The sequence below is a fragment of the Lygodium microphyllum genome, chromosome 24 (genome assembly GCF_053477565.2).
Source record: "Lygodium microphyllum isolate KBCC chromosome 24, Lygodium_microphyllum_v1.1.10, whole genome shotgun sequence".
In the NCBI taxonomy this organism is placed as follows: domain Eukaryota; kingdom Viridiplantae; phylum Streptophyta; class Polypodiopsida; order Schizaeales; family Lygodiaceae; genus Lygodium; species Lygodium microphyllum.
The window spans coordinates 16,788,128-16,805,930 of record NC_141158.1 but is presented as its reverse complement, the minus strand read 5'-3'; positions in this window follow the sequence as shown (position 1 = coordinate 16,805,930).

The following is a 17,803-nucleotide window of genomic DNA, read 5'->3' as shown; positions in this document are numbered from 1 at the left end:
GATCTACGAGTGGTTATGCTTTTGGATTTGGAAGTGGCATGATCAGCTGGAGCAGCAAGAAACAACCAACGGTTGCATTGTCTAGTATTGAGGCAGAGTACAGGGGTGCTGCATTGGCAGCAAGTGAGATTTCATGGCTGCTCAAGCTTATGGCTGATTTGGATATTCAGGTGGATGCTCCAGTGACCTTATTATGTAAAAATCTCAGTAGTGTACTCCTGGCAACGAATCCAGTATACCATGCCAGGAGAAAACACATAGAGGTACACTACCATTTTATCAAAGAGATGGTTCTTGCAGGGAGAGTAGATCTTATGCATGTGAAGACTGATGAACAGGTTGCAGATATCTTTACCAAGTCTTTGGGTAAAGATAAGTTCAGTGTTTTTAGACAACTGCTTGGTATACAGGTACTATCTTGAGCTTGAGGGGGAGTGTTAAGACTTCAAGCTCAATCTTCTATCTTTGGTATGACTGTACCCAACACTTAGGATGTCCAGCTGTACCACATGATGCTGACATTGAATAAGTCGGTGGTTAGGTCTTAGCTGTCGTTGGTGTGAATGATCCTTGAGACCTTAGGTTGTTAACAGTCATTTTGAGTTATGTGTGAGTATGGATAATGGATGTGTGTGAGAACACACAACTCTACACTATTGGCTTCAACCCTTGTCTCTATCTCTAATTCTTAACATCTTGATGGCCTACTCGTATGCCTCATGATTCGAGAATGGCAAGTCAATCGTAGCCAGGACATGCATCTAGTCTGCTCATCCTCTGGGCATGGGATATACTTGGTCAAGGGCCCGTAGGACTCTTTGATTGGAATGTTACCTTTAAGCATTGTGGAGATGGCATTCAAGTCGAGTGGCGAGGTCTTCCAAGTGTCCATCTCTACCCTCACAGCTTCCGTTCTATTGCCAAGGAAGATTAAGCCGTTACCCCAGTCTTCAATGACTCTAGCACTGTGCATCTAGGGTCGGTCTAATAGGATATCGTAGTCCACTCCCTTCATGAAAATAAAGTCAACCAAAAACTAGACGCCTATGACTTTCACTGGCCAGTATTAAAGTATCCCAAATGGTTTCACTCTCATACCATTTGCTAGTGTGACATTGAACCTAACAGTCTTGACAAGCGGGTTTTCCAAAGTCTGAAGCACCATGTGGCTCAGTACATTAATCCTCGGTCCTATGTCTACGATCCCCTTCCTTGTTGTGTCGCCTAGGGCTAAGACAGGTAAGACCACATGCATCTCGGTACCTTCCCAGAAAGCATTAACATGCAAGGACTTAGGCAGAGAGTGCAGTATCAGAATCGGTATTTGTGTCTTTGCATCATTGTCGTGCAGGTGTGCAGCAGCTTGCTCTCATGATCCTTCAACCCACTACAAGTCTAGCCATAGGGTGGAATGCTGCCTAAGTAGGTCTCCTAGGCTCAGTGCCACAGGGGTGGTCACTAGCATGGTAAGGAGGTTGTTGGTTGCTTGTCTCTCTCCTATTTTGGATTGTCCTAGCCAATGGCCATGATTGATTTGCTAGCCTATAGCGTCAAGACCTTGCCTAAGTGGTACCACTCGCTTTTGGTTGAGGGGGTGAGACTGGCATGCTTATGTTGGAGAGATCTTCAATCTCGTCCTCTAGGATGGGCTTAGCATCTTTCAGATGCTCTTGGGCCTCTTTTACCCATTCCTTCACTTTCTCGATAGCCTCTAGTTGGCACTTCGGATGCGGGTACTACCCTACCTTAGCACTTCCCTTTTCGGTCGTCTTAGGAGCTGAGGTTTTCGCCTCTGCATCAGTGACCTTCTTTCCAGCAAGCAGAGTAGTGGCACTCTCGGTTTTCAGCATGATCTTAGCTTCGGGTTTCTTCTTTCTCTGTCTACAGCTCTTCTTCCCGATCAAGGCTGCATGGAGGTTGCTAGGACATGGTAACAATATGCTAGCCTGCTTCATCTGTGCTCAGGTCATGACACGCAATGGGATAGGTGTGGCCTCCCCATTGAGGTTCTCAACGCCGAACAGTCCCAACGGGACAGATGGCATGTTGGCTAAATTTGAAGATGGGTTTTGCTTGGGACAGTCAATGAAGAGATGAGTGATTCCGCACTCAAGGCACCTTAGATCTGCCTTGTCTCTATTTGGTTGCCCCCTTTCAGGACAATGGAATGAGACGTGCCCTGGATGATCGCAAGTCCAACATGTGACTAAATCCTGTGTCTGCCCTCCTGGGCCTCTACCTCGATCTTTTCCTGACGCCATCATCGGTACTGGTCGATAGTCCATAAGGATTGCATTGCCCTCATCGACGTGCGATACGTATGGGTACACGTAAGTCTCTTCCTCATTTGGCTCCTCCACGTAGTGGACTGTAGTGTCACTCGAAGGATGGGTCACGTAGAGACCAGACGGTCTAGATATGCCTGTAGGATTTATGTCCATTCTAGGAATAGCCTGTTTAACATCGTTAGGTACAGGAAGGGCTAATGGGGCTCCCCTTCTAACAAATTTTTGGGGTCTGCTCAGTAGGTATGGGTGGCTATATGGTTGTGCATACGGAAGTCTTCTCGGTAAATTGCAATGTGTGATGTCATGACCGAATCTATCACAATTAGCGCAAGGTTGTAACCTAGGGTCTTGACATTCGACCGAAAAGTGGTTTCCGCCATAGTACATGCATTGGACGTGTGGGCGCATTGGTCGTCTCAACATATCCTGCAATTTGGCTATCTCCATTTTCACCTCAGTCTTGTCTCAATGGCTTTCCCTTTGTCCTGAGCCGTTGGACCTGATCGTTCACTAGAGACTGACGCTCTCTCTGAACTCCCCGAGTTGGTCTCTTCTGAATTTGAGCTCCTGGGTCTCTACTCCTTCAGTTGGTCATCTACTCGAATGGCCTCTTCGAACACCCTAGCTAGCCAGTCTCGCTGCAAGCTCGAGTTGCCTGCCAAGGCCTTGGCTCCTCACTTCGTATTCCACTGATAAACACGGTGGACACTGCTCTTTCGGTAGGTCGTTCGCCCATGGGGATTCTCTTGAAGAGGCTCCTCATATGGGTAACATAGTCGCAGATGTCCTCTTTCTCTTTCTGCTTGACATTCATCAGTCTTACTACTAGATTGTCAGAGTATCCGGGCTCAAAGAATCTCTTGATGAAGAGGTTTTTGAGGCCGTTAAAGTCAGCTTGTTCTCATGCATCTAGACTCGTGTACCAAGTCCTACCCTTGTTGCCTAAGCAAAGCCCAAATGCTTCAGAGCGTTGAGTCAAGTTGATGAGGCCATTGGCCTCGCAGACTTGCTCGAATTGCTCTACAAAGCTGTATGGATCATCATGGTGTTGGTACTTGTTGAGCTGCTTTGCAAAAATTGGGATTTTAGACTGGCCCTTAGAGCCTTGGTTTGCTCCTAATCCTACTAGTAATGATATTGCTAGTGATGCAGCACTCTGCTCCGCTGTTGTGTTGTCGAGTACTCGCTTCATGAGAAGCTCACTCAATGTCAAGTCTCCTTCCAGGGCTCTCTCATGATCGGTTCGATTCCCACTTGCCAAGTTTAGCATGCGCTATACCTCGCGCAATTCTGCGTTCTGCCTTAAGCTTCTAGCACACTAGTCTTGGTTGTATTTCATTATGCCTTGCAGCGCCTTGTGGGCTAGCTTCTGTTCCTCTTCCAAGTCTATTATGATGGCATCTGCTGCTCTGTCACGGTGTTCATACCGAGCGTGCACATCGTAGCTACTCACGAACTACTGAATTGCCTCTAGAAAAACTCCTCAATCGAGTTTCTCATTCGGCCTGTGGTTTGAGCTTTCCTTTGACATGATCGCGTTCTCATGCTCCACCAAGTTGTCGATCAGGTTGAGCAAGTTGGTCAGATCTACTTCTTTAGTGCCGCTTGCTTAGTCCTACTTTGTGCTTTGGTTGCCCATCTATGTCTTGGGATCTTCTCCTATTGGTGGGTTCTTTGAGGTGTTTATCCGAGTGAGTTCCTTGACTTATTGCATCTAATCCTCAATTTATCTCTACTCAGTATGTGTGTATTCTTTCCCGTGCACGTGCTCAATCAGGCTTTCAGCTGTCCTTAAGTGTACTTCAAGTGCGAAAATTCAGGGTGAGTGTGGAAGACAAATATCTAAGCAGTTTACGTGCTCTCTCGCTTCATTTTAGGCCTAATAGGCTTGTTGACCACGTCTGGCCATCTTGTCAATTTTTAGGGTTTTTCACTGCGTTGTCTTGCCCATTTTAGGTTTGTTCAGGGTCTTTGGCTCAGCTGGTTGTCGCTAGGACTCTGGGTCTAGTAATAGCCTACTCGAGCTGCTAAGTGACAGTGTCCTACGAATTTGCCTCTTCCCTACACGAGAATTGAGTTCCACACGTCGGGAGGACTCACGAAGGTTTACACGGCCGAAAAATTTGGAAAAATCCTGACTCGGCCCAACTTGTCCAAATTCCAGGGGCCAAGTGTGTCACTCCGACGGCGGGCTGAGGGCCGAATGGAATTGTGGGCCGAGGAGATTCACTCGGATGGGCCGAGGGCCAAATAGTAACTAGTCCAAGGTGGGGTTGGGCCGAGTGGGCCGAGGGCCGAATAGTAACTAGTCCAAGGGGTTGGGCCGAGGGGGTAGAGGGCCGAATAGTAACTAGTCCAAATGGTAACTAGGCCAAGTGGGCCGAGGGCCGAGCAGCCGAGTCAAGTGGGCCGAGTGTTTAGTGGTCCGAGTGCTTCACTCGGGCGGGCCGAAGGAAAGGCATCCGAGTGTAGTTGGCCGAGTGGGAAAGGGTTGAGTAGACCGAATTGCAAGTTGTGGGCCGAGGGCCGATTCTGGGACTCGGCCCAGAATCGCCATCATTCGGACAGGCAGGCCGTGCACGGCAACGACCGCGTCGCGGATGATTTCGTTGAATCTAACGATCTGCACAACCACCAAGCACGCCGCCTTCCAGATCACAACAAATACATAACAGGGAGGTCCTGATGTACTTGAATTGCGCGAAGAACTCCCCAATGGCAAGGTCAAATCGAATCAATGCTAGAAACACATTCTCGCTCTCTCTTACTCTCTCTCAATGTTAGGGTATGAAATGAGCTCTTCCTTGACCTCTTGGCTCTTAAATCCCTTCCCGGGTAAGGTTTTGATGTCCCCAATCACTCACTTTTGCCGACATTAAACATCCCAAGAATTCTTTTTTCCCATTTTTACAAGACTTGTGCCATGTTTTGCCCTATTTTACAGTAGTAAACCCTACGCTTTTCCTATCGGGTTTCCTAATCCTAACCTACTCTAAATGCAACAAAGGTCGAAGGCAAAAAACTGAAATGATTTCTCCATTTTTTCCAATCGTCAAACCAACAAAATAACCCAAAATACTTACTTGTTTTTAAGACACAGAGAATGTGACTATGTATCCACAGATGGTGGGCAGCTTGATATACTTGACTATTACCCTTGACTATTACCCGTCGTGACTTATGTTATGCAGTGGGGCTGATTAGTCAATTCATGCAGAAGCCTTGCAAACCACATTTAGATGCAGTTAGAAGGATTATGAGATATGCAAAAGGCACTATAGATTATGGGTTGTTTTATACATATGGAAAATCCCTTGACTCGACAGGGTTTACTGATGCTGATTGGGCTGGTTGTGCCTATGACAGGAGGTCAACTAGTGGTTATGCATTTGGATGGAGTAGCAGTATGATCAGTTGGCAGAGTAAGAAATAGCCTACCGTTGCATTGTCGAGTACAGAAGCTGAGTACAGAGGAGCTGCCTTAACGGCTTGTAAAGCAATTTGGTTGATGAAACTGCTGAAAGACTTGGGAATACAGTTGGAAAGTAGAGTGAGATTGCATTGTGATAACCTTAATAGTGTTATGTTGGCTAGCAATTCTATCTACCATGCTAGGTTCAAACATATTGAGGTTCACTACCATTTCATCAGAGAAATGGTTCTTATAGGGCAGATTGACTTAATTCATGTGAAGACTGAGGACTGGCATATATATTTACCAAGTCTCTTGGTAAAGAAAAGCTCATATACTTCAGATAGCTACTTGGATTTTTTCATATGGTTTGAGCTTGAGGGGGAGTGTTAGAATATCAAGCTCTCGTTACTCTTCAGTCAGTCTTTCTTTATGTGTGTGATTGACATTAGCTGGATACAACTGTGCACATGTGTGACATTCAATAATTCAGTGTAGTCATGACTTAACCACAGTTAGTCTTGGTTAGTCATACCTATGTGTGTAAGTCTCTTTCAGTTAGTATGATGGAAGAATAATGGAAGAAGAGCAACGAGCTGAGGCTCATCTTTTGCTCCACTCTGTCTCTCTCCCTCTCTTCCAACAACTCTAGGACCAGATTTGCACTATGCAGTCTGCCCTCTCAAAGGCACATCTTGTTGGTACGGTACACTACAAGCTTCCTCACGAGTTTGATGGAGTGGTGAATGCTTTACGTGCGCACACATTTACGAATCTTGCCAGTTTTCTTCATATGTCCTCGATGCTACTTTGCGACTATAGGGGAGGCTTCCATCACATTATGGAGGTTCAGGTGAGGCTCTTGCCACTTTAGAGAGGGGTTTGAAGACAAAGAAGTCAAAGGCCCAATGTTACCACTATGGCAAGAAAGGTCATTTAAGGAAGGAGTACAAAGACTTAGCGGCTTCCAAGAATAAAAAAGAGCAGAAGATGAAGTGGGATGCGTACTTCTCCAACGAGTCATCATCTGCCTCAGATTCAGACTCAGATCCTCTGACCAAGGCAAAGTCCAAGGCGCGGAAGGGATCCTTTTCTTCAGATCATGGAAAGGACTTAGTGGCCCCTTCCTCAGCTGCTTTCTAGTGGTGGTGATGAGGTTATCCCTCGTTCTCTTGGAAGAGATCAACTAATCCTTAAAGTGTGAGAATGCTCCAGGCTTCAACTCCAAGAAGTACACTCATGTTATCCTACTAAAATCATCAACAATTAGCATGATGTATAAACTCCTCTTAAGGGATTCCATCCTCATCGGTCCACATAAGTCCATCAAAACAAGCTCCAAGAGATCCTTAGTTCTATGTAAATCCTTGCTAGGAATCGCATCTCTATGCTCCTTACTATGCATACAAGACACACATGGTGGGTAGCTCATTCCAATCTTTCGCAATCCAAGAAAAAGTTGACCACGAGCTGCATTTGCAAGGAACTTGTGGTTGAGGTGGCCAAACCAAGCATGCCATAGCTTGGTATGAGTTTGTAAAGAAAGAAGAAGAGAAGTAAAGGCGTATGAAGTTCACATCTTGTAGACTCCATTCTCCTTGTAATTTACCCAAAGAACTTGTCGAGAATCTTTATTAAGAACTCAGGAGGAGTCCTTGTTAAACTTAACAAAGGTCAAGAGATAAAATATTGGTCACCAAAAGAAGATGATATCCCAAACTTGCCACATAGAGCACCTCGGATGTATGAGCACCACCTTGCCTAACCAAAATGCACCTTCACCTTTGATAGGGACTAAGAAACTATTACCAATGATAATTTTCCCATGTATCGGACACATGCGGGCAAATACCATCTATAGGAGTCATGTGGTGGGAAATGCCACTCTCCACAATCCACTCATGAGGCTAGGGGGCCATCATTGCTGCATCAGTAGCCATTGGTATCAAATTCGCAATCATCTCCAAATGGAGAAAGACGGCTAATGAAGGAGCAGTCACACTATCCTGAGTCCTTCAGAGATTTCTCTTTCTTGGTGTCCTTATCATTGTTGGAACAATCCTTCTTACAACTTGTCTTGCCACAAATGTGACAAGTAGACTCCTTGGCTTTATCTTTCTTGGTCTTCTTATCATTCTTCTTGTTATTGTTATTTTCCTTCTATTGAGAAGACTAACTTTTCAATGCCTCTCTCTTGGGAGTGTTTTGTCCTTTGGGTTGTTCCTCCTAATCCAAGAACATGAGAACCAACTCCTCCCTCTTAAGGGTGTCTATCTACCTTGAAGCAATATCAAGACATAGTAAAATGTACTTAGGAGAGAAGATTTATTGCCATTTCCTTTAAGGTAATCACCTTCCTTGCATTCTGGACTTGCATTTGCAATTGTCAAAGCTTATTTTCATGATCCCCCATGGAAGCAGATGTGGAAGGGTTCAATATCTTCATTTGTACCTCCAAATTCACCCTCTTCATCACGGTCACTCAATTGTAAAATTGATCCAATTCTAGCCATATCTCTCAAGCAATAGTCAAATGCTCAATGTGGGCTATCACAGCTAGAGTGCCAAAGAGAAATAGGAATGATTGGATGTGAGCATTCAGTTTGTCCCAATGTGCCTATACCTTCGTTAACTTAGTTTTCTCATCAATAAAAAGCTTGGAGACATCACAAGCTATAGAATGGTCTATAGCCTCGGTTAGGAGCTTTGCCAAATCATAGGACTCCAAGATGGCAAGCATCATTACTCACCAAATGTAGCGAGTCTCCCCATCGAGCTTTTGATCTTTAGGAAGAGCCAGTAACACTAGGAGCTTACAATCCATAATAGCTTGAAATTCCACATTAGGCATAGTCACCTAAATAACTTACATAAAAACAAGGGCAACCCCCTCTAACTCCAAAAATGTAGCCTTCTAGGTCTTCTTTTGCTCATCTTGAACTTGTTTTAGTCGCTATTGGAGGCAATGAAAACAGAAAATTTGCACCAAAAGGCTCAAAACATAGCCTTTTCTCCTTCATGAACGACAAAAACCTCAAACAACAGCAACTTTTCTCCTTTCCTATGCTTCATCAGTTCATCTCAACCTTGTATTAATGTGCAACCCTCCCGCTTTCCCTTGAACATTGAAAACACAAACTTTGTCATGCTGAAATCTCCCCTTCATGTTTTCCCATGATCAATTTCCCCTGCAATGTTGCTTTGATACCATGTGAGAGTGCAATGAATGCGAAAGCATATGATCGGATTGGAAGAAAATGAACATGGAAGGAGGGGAGAGAGAGATAGTAGAATGCAAAAATCTGTAGTGAATGAATACTGAAATGAAGAACACAGATATGTACGATAGGCTATTGAATGTATCTTTGTTGGACAATCTCTCTCCACCTAAAAGACAAGTGAGAATGAGGGGACATGTAGCCTATAAATAGGCAATTAAAAAAAGGAAAAAATATGATCATGTTTAACTGGCAATTATTGCATAAAAACAATGGCAACAATAAAATAATAATTAAAAATGTTGTGTAAATAGATTGTATGCAATGTGACATCCTATGTAGCTTGTCTAGCATGCCTGATTGCCCATGAAATGCTAGAAATGACCTAGCAACTATGTGGAACTATTTGACTTGATCTAGGAAATGGGCAAATATTCTCGAGAGTACTAATTGTACAATAGTACATTTCATGTGTCTGTCTATGGGATGATCGAATCTCTAATAGATATTGGCCATACTAGAGGAGGTCTCTATAGAGACTATAGTGGGACCTAGGAGAGAGAGTTTGGAGGGAGCCCTTTCCTTGACAGACCATGCAATGTACCCTTTTTTGGCTACATTATTCAGCTAGGGAGGAGAGTATAGGTGAGCAGGATCACAACACACGTAACATCCATCCCTCATTGGCACAAAGTAATCATAGATGAGATTCTATATGACTTTTGGAGGAGGCCATTTGATAGCTTTAGGCCTAGGAAGATATCTCTCTTCCTATGGCTTGTAGCCCATAGGAGTTTAGCAGTTGGTACTTGGCTTGGATATGGTAGGGACCCAATGGTATGTGTGTGATGTGGTGACCCAAAGGAGACATAGAGACATTGCGTATGGGTCCCCTCATGTGAACTCGGATTAGGAGCCAAGCCCGGTGTCTATCATCTCTATCAAATGGCTCATCATGAACCAGGACATTACTCCCATCCCCAAGATTTGAAATATGTATACGTATAGACATAGATGCACAAATACGTATACTTATAGGTACATGCGTTCATATAGGCACAACTCTCGATTGATAGAGGTATTGGAGGAGGTCAACCAACACAAGATGGTCGAGGTTGACAAAAGAAATCACAAACACAGCATGCGATATCATGTTGATTTGTCTCCCTGAAGATAGTGCCATATATGGATTGAGGCTTATACATATGCATACGTATAGACATAGATATACAAATATGTATACTTATAGGTACATGCATTCATATAGCCACAACTCTCGATTGGTGGAGGTATTGGAGGAGGTCAACCAACATAAGATGGTCGAGGTTGACAAAGAAACCACAAACACAGCATGCGATATCGTGTTGGTTTGTCTCGAAGAAGTGTTGGGCTTTACACATGGCACACATTGTTTGTTATTACAAGACACATGTATGTATCATTGGAGGTAGAGAGGTGAGAGTTTTAAAGTCATGATACGGTCATCCCGGATACTATTTAGGTATCACACTTGTTGGCTCCATTTACTAAGTGCAATTACTAAAATTAGTATTTCAAGCTTTAAATACAAGTGCATGTGATATATATTCTAGCGTACATGTGTTCATATATCGCTTACAATGGAATTAATCCTTTCGGAGTTCACAAAAGATGACATTACTACAAATAGTGGGTGCAGTATACATCAGGATCCCCACTGAGATGTCAGTATGAGATCCAATGTTGTTAAACTACTACAAATATGTTTTGTAGAGATTCCTAATTCATTATATGAATACCACATACTATAGGTGGCATACAACATGCACTACAAGGGACTGGGGCAATAGCGACGCCGATTAGCGATGGCGTTTATCGGCGTCGCTATATGCGTCGCTATATGCGTCGCTATACGCGTCGCTATTTGCGTCGCAAAATGCGACGCAAATAGCGACGTGTATAGCGATTTTGCGACGCAAATAGCGACGCGTATAGCGACGCATATAGCGACGCCAATAGCGACGCATATAACGACGCATATAGCGACGCCGCAGGGAAAAAAAGCGCGGCCGAAACCAGAGCGCCGTTTTCATTTTGTTTTCTTCGCCTTTTGAGAGCGAGAGCGAGGGAGAGAGCCAAGGCTTTGTGAAAGAAGAGGAGGAAGAGACTTGTTGCCGCCGCCGCCGCCATCGCCACCGCCACCGTCGTTGTTCGCGAAGGAGAGGAGGAGCCCTCGTTGCAAAGAGAAGCCGCCCACGCTCGCCATATCTCATTGGTGAGTCTCCCTCTCTCTTTCTTTTACTTGTTGAAGGTTTAAATCGTTCTCTTTTGTTTATTTAGGAGAGGAAAAGAAAGAGAAGGAGAGGGAGAGGGAGAGAGAGGGAGAGAAAGAGAGGGAGAGGGAGAGAAAGAGAGTGAGAGTGCATTCTCTCTCTCTCTCTCTCCCTTTTGCTTGTTTAATGTTTAAATTACTTTCTTCTTTGCTTGTTTAGGAGAGGAAACGAGAGAGTAAGAGAGAAAGAGAGGGAGAGGGAGAGGGAAAGGGAAAGAAAGAGAAAGAGAAATAGAGGGAGAGGGAGAGGGAGGGGGAGGAAATAGGAGAGGGAGAGAGAAAAAGAGAGGGAGAAGGAGGGAGAGTGCATTCTCTCTCTCCCTCCCTCTCCCTTTTGGTTGTTTAATGTTTGAATCACTTTATTTTTTGCTTGTTTAGGAGAGGAAATGAGAGAGAAAGAGAGTGAGAGGGATAGGAAGGGGAAGGAAATGAGAGAGGGATAGAAAGAGAAAGAGAGGGAGAGTGCATTGTATCTCTCCCTCTCCCTTTTGCTTGGAGGATGTTTAAATCACTTTATTTTTTGCTTGTTTAGGAAATGAGAGAGAAAGAGAGATAGAGAGGGAGAGGGAGAAAAAGAGAGGGAGAGGGAGAGGGAGAGGGAGGGGGAGGGGAAGGAAATGAGAGAGGGAGAGAAAGAGGGAGAGGGAGAAAGAGGGAGAAAGAGGGAGGGAGAGGGAGAGGGAGAGGGAGGAGGAGGGAGGAAATGAGAGAGGGAGAGAAAGAGAACGAGAGGGTGAGGGAGAGGGTGAGAGAAAGAGAGGGAGAGGGAGAGGGAGAGGGAAGGGAATGAAATTTAAGATAATATACGTATCGATAATGGTATGCAATGTGCTTTGCATACGGCCACGTACTTCATCAAAATTAACCCAAAATTATTGTTATAGAAGTGGAGATCCCTTAAATTGAGTATAGGATAATTTCTCTCAGGTCTTATGACTATGAGTAGAATTGATTGAAATAAATTTTATTACTATAGTTGTAAAATTTCATAGATGGCGCGCATTAATTTTAAAATGGATTACTTATACTCAAAGCCGAGATATAACAAAAAATTATCTACCGGGACAAACAAATCGTTGAGCATGATACAAGGCCGAGATATAACATCGGAAAATCTCTCGACTACTATATACAATGCAAGGTTTATGGTCAACTTGCAAGTTGACGTACATCTCCAAAAAGCTATCCATTTAAGCCTCGTTTGCTGTAATGTAGATAAGATGGCAAACGAAGAAGGTCCTATTGTTCAAGACCGCGAGTCGTATCTTAATCAGCGTGTCCCATGTCCTTGCTCTCAATGCAAGTTGGCAATTAGACGAAAACGCCGATTGTCTATAGAACACGTACGACGATTTGGCGAGTTTCAACCTGAGATTATTGATCAGGCGATTGCAGATTTTCAGCAAACGGTATTTTCAAGTTAGCATTTTTCATGCATTGTACTCTCAAGCTAATTGAAAACCATACACAATAAGATTGGGTCTTGTTGGCAAATTTTGTGTCCAGGGGGGTGATGTCTCGACCCAAGGGGGAGTGCACCCTTTGCGGCCAATTAGAAGAATTCGTGGATGTGAGATGGATGGATGGCAGGAGCCAATAGACCACTCGCAAGGCCCATCTATATCGTCAATGCCAGAGGAGACAGACAACCTTCCCGACTTGCCTACAATCTTGGAGCCTGAGATGGAGGCAATGATCGATGCATTGATTCCCATGGATGTTGAGACATCTGACCCGCTTAGAGAGGAAGCATCCATACCATTATATGATGGGTGCCGAGTATCTCGGTTGAAGACATTGCTTGCACTCTTAAGTGTGCAAGCGAAATACGGTTGGAGCGATACGAGTGTGACTGAGTTATTCAGGTACCTTGCATACAGACTTCATTGTTTTTTTTTAAAACAGTATTATTGTAAATATGGATGGATTTTTCAAGGTGTTTTATGATGTTTTCAGGTTATTGAAATATCATATATTGCCACCTGCAAACACCATGCCTGAGTCTCGTGATGATGCACGACATGTTTTACGGAAGCTTGGCATGGACTACAATAACATCCATGCATGTATCAACGACTGCATATTGTTTCGAGATGAATACGAGACTATGGAGACATGTCCAAAGTGTGGTGCTCACATGTATCGACAGGACTTGCAAGGGCAGACCATCCCTCAAAAAGTCCTCAGACACTTTCCGCTCATCCCCCGCATAAACCACATGTTTCGCACGTCTGCCATGGCAAGCTTGACAACGTGGTATGTGTAGAATAGGTCTACGGATGGAGTGCAACGAATATCAGCAGATTCGCGCGCATGGAGCCACATTGACTCTACCTTCCCAGGCTTTGCGCGAGAGCCAAGGAATCTTCGGCTCGGTCTCGCCATGGATGGTGTGAACCCATTCGGTCTGCGCTCGACTTCTTACAGTGTGTGGCCTATAGTGCTTGTCAACTACAACATTCCTCCATGGCTTTCTACGAAGAAAGGACATCTCATCCTTAGCTTGCTCGTCTCGGGCCGCTACAAAGTAAAAAATATGGACGTGTATCTTCGTCCATTAGTCGATGAGCTTAAGATTTTGTGGGAGGAGGGGGTCACGGTGCAAGATATGAGCAGGCGCGATGGTCGGCGGTCAGCCAACATTCGAGCCATTCTCATGTGGACGATGCATGACTTTCCGGGATTGGGAGAGTGCTCAGGTGAGCAGACCTTTGTTCATGCCGGTAATATCTATATTTTATTTCATTCAATCAAGTATTCACTAGGTCGTGGATCGCCTTGCAGGTCTCGTTACCTCAGGTTATCATGCATGTCCATTGTGTGGGCCACAGTTAGACTCCCGAAGGTCACGAACCATGAAGAAGATGGTATATCAAGGACACGCCACTTTCTTGCCGGAGGATCATGAACTCAGGGAAGGTTTTCTTGGACGACCTCCAGCACGTATGAACGCTGCAAGCTGGTACGAGCTGAAAATGGTAAACCCGGAATCACATCCAAATGGAATGCGACGGTTCTCAGTTTTCTACGAGTTGCCATATTGGACCCACTTATAGGTCAACCACTTGTTGGATCCCATGCATATTTTCAAAAATGTGGGCAGCTTGCTATGGGACCACATCACAGGAAAGAGAGACACTATAGGGTCACGAATGGATTTAAAGGAGGTAGGTAAGATGGAGGCGCTTTGGCCGCAGTCGAGTGCTGAAGGGGGAGTGCAGCTTCCTCGCGCTCCCTGGGTTTTGTCTACCAAAGAAGAGCGCATTGTGAAGCAAGTAATCAAGTCTATCCGCACTCCGACGGGTATGATGCGTTCTCTCAGGTCCGCATTTTCTAAAGATGACCAAATGTCTGGGCTAAAATCCCATGATTGGCATAAGATATGTCAGGTTTGTGAACAGAATGGATTTTAATTAGCGTGGACATTTTGAAATTTGAAAAGTGACCATTATTCTTAATGCTTTCTCATTTGTGGCAGTTTGTCATACCGATCGCGATCGCGGGATGCCTAACTCCAAAAATTCGCGGGGCCATTTACAAGCTGTCGACTTTGGTGCAATGGATCTCACAGAAAGAGATTAAGACGTCCTCTATTGAATCTGCAAGGCGGGGAGCAGTTGAGACGGTCTGTCTCTTTGAGAAATACCTGCCCACTAGCATGCTCACGATACAAGTTCACCTTCTTGTGCATCTTGTGGACGAAGTGGAGATTGCCGGACCTGTCCATACGCGATGGATGTTCTTCCTGGAGCGCTTCATGAAAACCCTGAAAGGCTTTGTGCGACAACGAGCTCGTCCGGAAGGTAGCATGGCGGAGGGTTGGTTGGTGTCAGAGGCATTAGTGCATATCTCACAATGGCTACCAACGGTGGAACCAGACAATGAAATGCTATGGACGCTCAAGGACGATGACAGGCTGACTGGAGATGTGGTGGTTGAAAATGGGGTAGAAAAAAGAATGGATGCTTCAATGGAAGAGAAAGTGAATCGCTTTTGTATGTTGCACCATGCCTCCATGGAGACGTGGCTCGCCAAGTACCAGATTGCAAGGCAAGATCGAGAGGAAGCGCGAGCTGAATTCCGACGCAGTACGCGTCACCGACCGATTCGATATCCCGAAGGCATGGAGGAGATGCCGCGGTTTATGTCAACACGATGGTTGCATGGAGCCTTGATCGCAGCATCCAGCGAAGGGGCAGAGGTCTCAATGGAGGAGTGGGAGTTCTCGAGTGGGATCCGAACACGGTTGTGGATGAGATGGAGTATTTTGGGAATTTGCAAAGTATTATTACGGTGGATTACCGTAGCTTCTCCATGATAATATTCGATGTGCAGTGGTTCAAAGTGGTACTTGGAGGAGCTGGCGCAACGGTTCGACGAGGTCCATCTGGATTTCTCGAAATAGATTCCGAAAAAAAATGGATGGATTTGCGCGATACCTTTGTGTTGCCGGCACATTGTGAACAGGTAATCTTCTAGTCATTTGCTTGCTAATTGTAATACGACATGCTTTATGTCACAATGGTTTGAAGACGGTTTGTAAGTGTTTGTGAACAGGTAATCTTCTATCCAAATCCCCGACAACCTCGATGGTGGTATGTTATACCTTCAACTCCTAGAGGTGCGAGAGTATACGATCAAAGCGATGTTCCAGGCATAGATGAAGAATATATGCAAATAGAGGGATCGAAATTACAAGGGGTGGAGGCCACCGCAAGCTTGGAGCCCGCATCGGCTAACAATGATGGAAATACAGAAGTCGTAGAATTTTTTGAGAACGAGACAGACTCGTTCTTTTGTGGTGACATGTCTATCGACCTTCCAGTGTATGCAGAGTTATGTCAGGAGATTAACATGGGACCATAGAATACTTCATTCTTGGAGAATTGTATTAGTCAATTCGTTGTTTAGATCTTCCATAAAGGTAGATAAGATATGCATTTTAAGATGGATTTTTCAAAAATGATTTATATTAATGCGCTTTGTATAGTTTCAATTGATTATTCTAACATTATTTTTTATCTCTGCAGGTATCTTTATTTTCAGGATGAGTCGAGGGATGAGCGATGAGGAGTTTCAGGAGATGATGGCACGTATGTCTCCAGATCAGCTCGCGAGATTCAGAGAGATAGCAGATCAGGAGCTGTCTCGTTCTTCGTCAGGGCGCTCTGCTAAATCAGCTTCAGTGCGATCAGATGCTTCAGCTTCGAGCAGACGATCTCGACGCTCGCGACTTGGGCCAGAGGGAGGGACTGCGACTGCAGGAGGATCAGGGGGGTGCTGCTGTGGAGACACGGACGCGGTGTCTCCGTCTCGTCGTTCAGCTAGAGCTCGGTCACCTCCAGGATTTGTCACACCTGTGGGGACGTCCACTCCAGTTACTCCGGCTTTTGCGCAGCCGTCGGCAGATGTCACGCCTTTTGGTGGCACTCCTTTTGGTGGCACCCCCTCTGGTGGCACTCCTTTTGGTGGCACCCCCTATGGTGGCACCCCTTTCAGTGGCACTCCGGGAGAGGGTACCCCCGTCGGTACACCGGATGTTCAGGGGTCTCCTGGATATGCCCAGGAGCGTGGACGGAGATGGGAGAGGGCCCATATGAGGCATACTCCTAGGGATTATGGATACCTAGTGGATGGCAGGTCAGGAGCTATCATCATGAATGATGAGGGGAGGAGGGTGATAGCTCGCATGAGGGAGTTGTGCCAACAAGTTTTTCGGCACAACGTCCTGGATCATTGGAGGAACATACCGGAGGGGAGCAAGGAGTACATAGTAGCATCCTTGCATGAGGAGTTCCCGGTGCCAGCCGCAGTGGATAGATTCTCTACGGGCTGGATGATGGATTGCATGCGTGCATACATGTCACATAGACGATCCAACGCACGCAAGGCAATCAAGAGTGGGGCTCCAAAGCCCGAGTGGTTAGATGTAGAGGACTGGCGCCGACTGAGGGAGGAGGCTACAAATTCGCCAGGACGTTGGAGTCAGCAGCGGGAGGCGGCGAGGGCACGAATCGAGGCCGGATCGGTACATCATCTTGGGAGTGGCGGCCACAGGACATATTTGGAGGACTTTGTAAGTTTCTCTTTTGTTTTGCTTATTTGTTTTTTTGAGATATTATTTGTACTGACAATCATATTTCTAACAGTTAGCATTTTGTTTTCTTTGCAGCACTCCATTACAAATCGTGATCCGCAAGGCCTTGAGACTCAATATGCAGAGAGGCACGGTCTCAGATCATTGATCGACCGATTGTACAGACGCGGCGGCCCAGTAAGTCTCTCATCTTTCATGTCCATAGTTACCATGAGATATTTGAATGCATTATTGTATGGTGGATTGATATGTTGTTTCTTTTTCTGCAGAATCCGTTTGATGCTCCTTTGCAGAGGGACGAGCTTTCGGGGGACGACGATTTGTAGCTCGCCCTCGGATCCTTAGCGCTCACATACCTTTAGTTTTTAGTCGCCCGATCTATGTAGACATTTTCTATGTATTAGTGATATTGTTTTATGATTGTACCAATCGCATTTTATGCGATATCATGTATTTATTTCATCTATCAGTTTTATG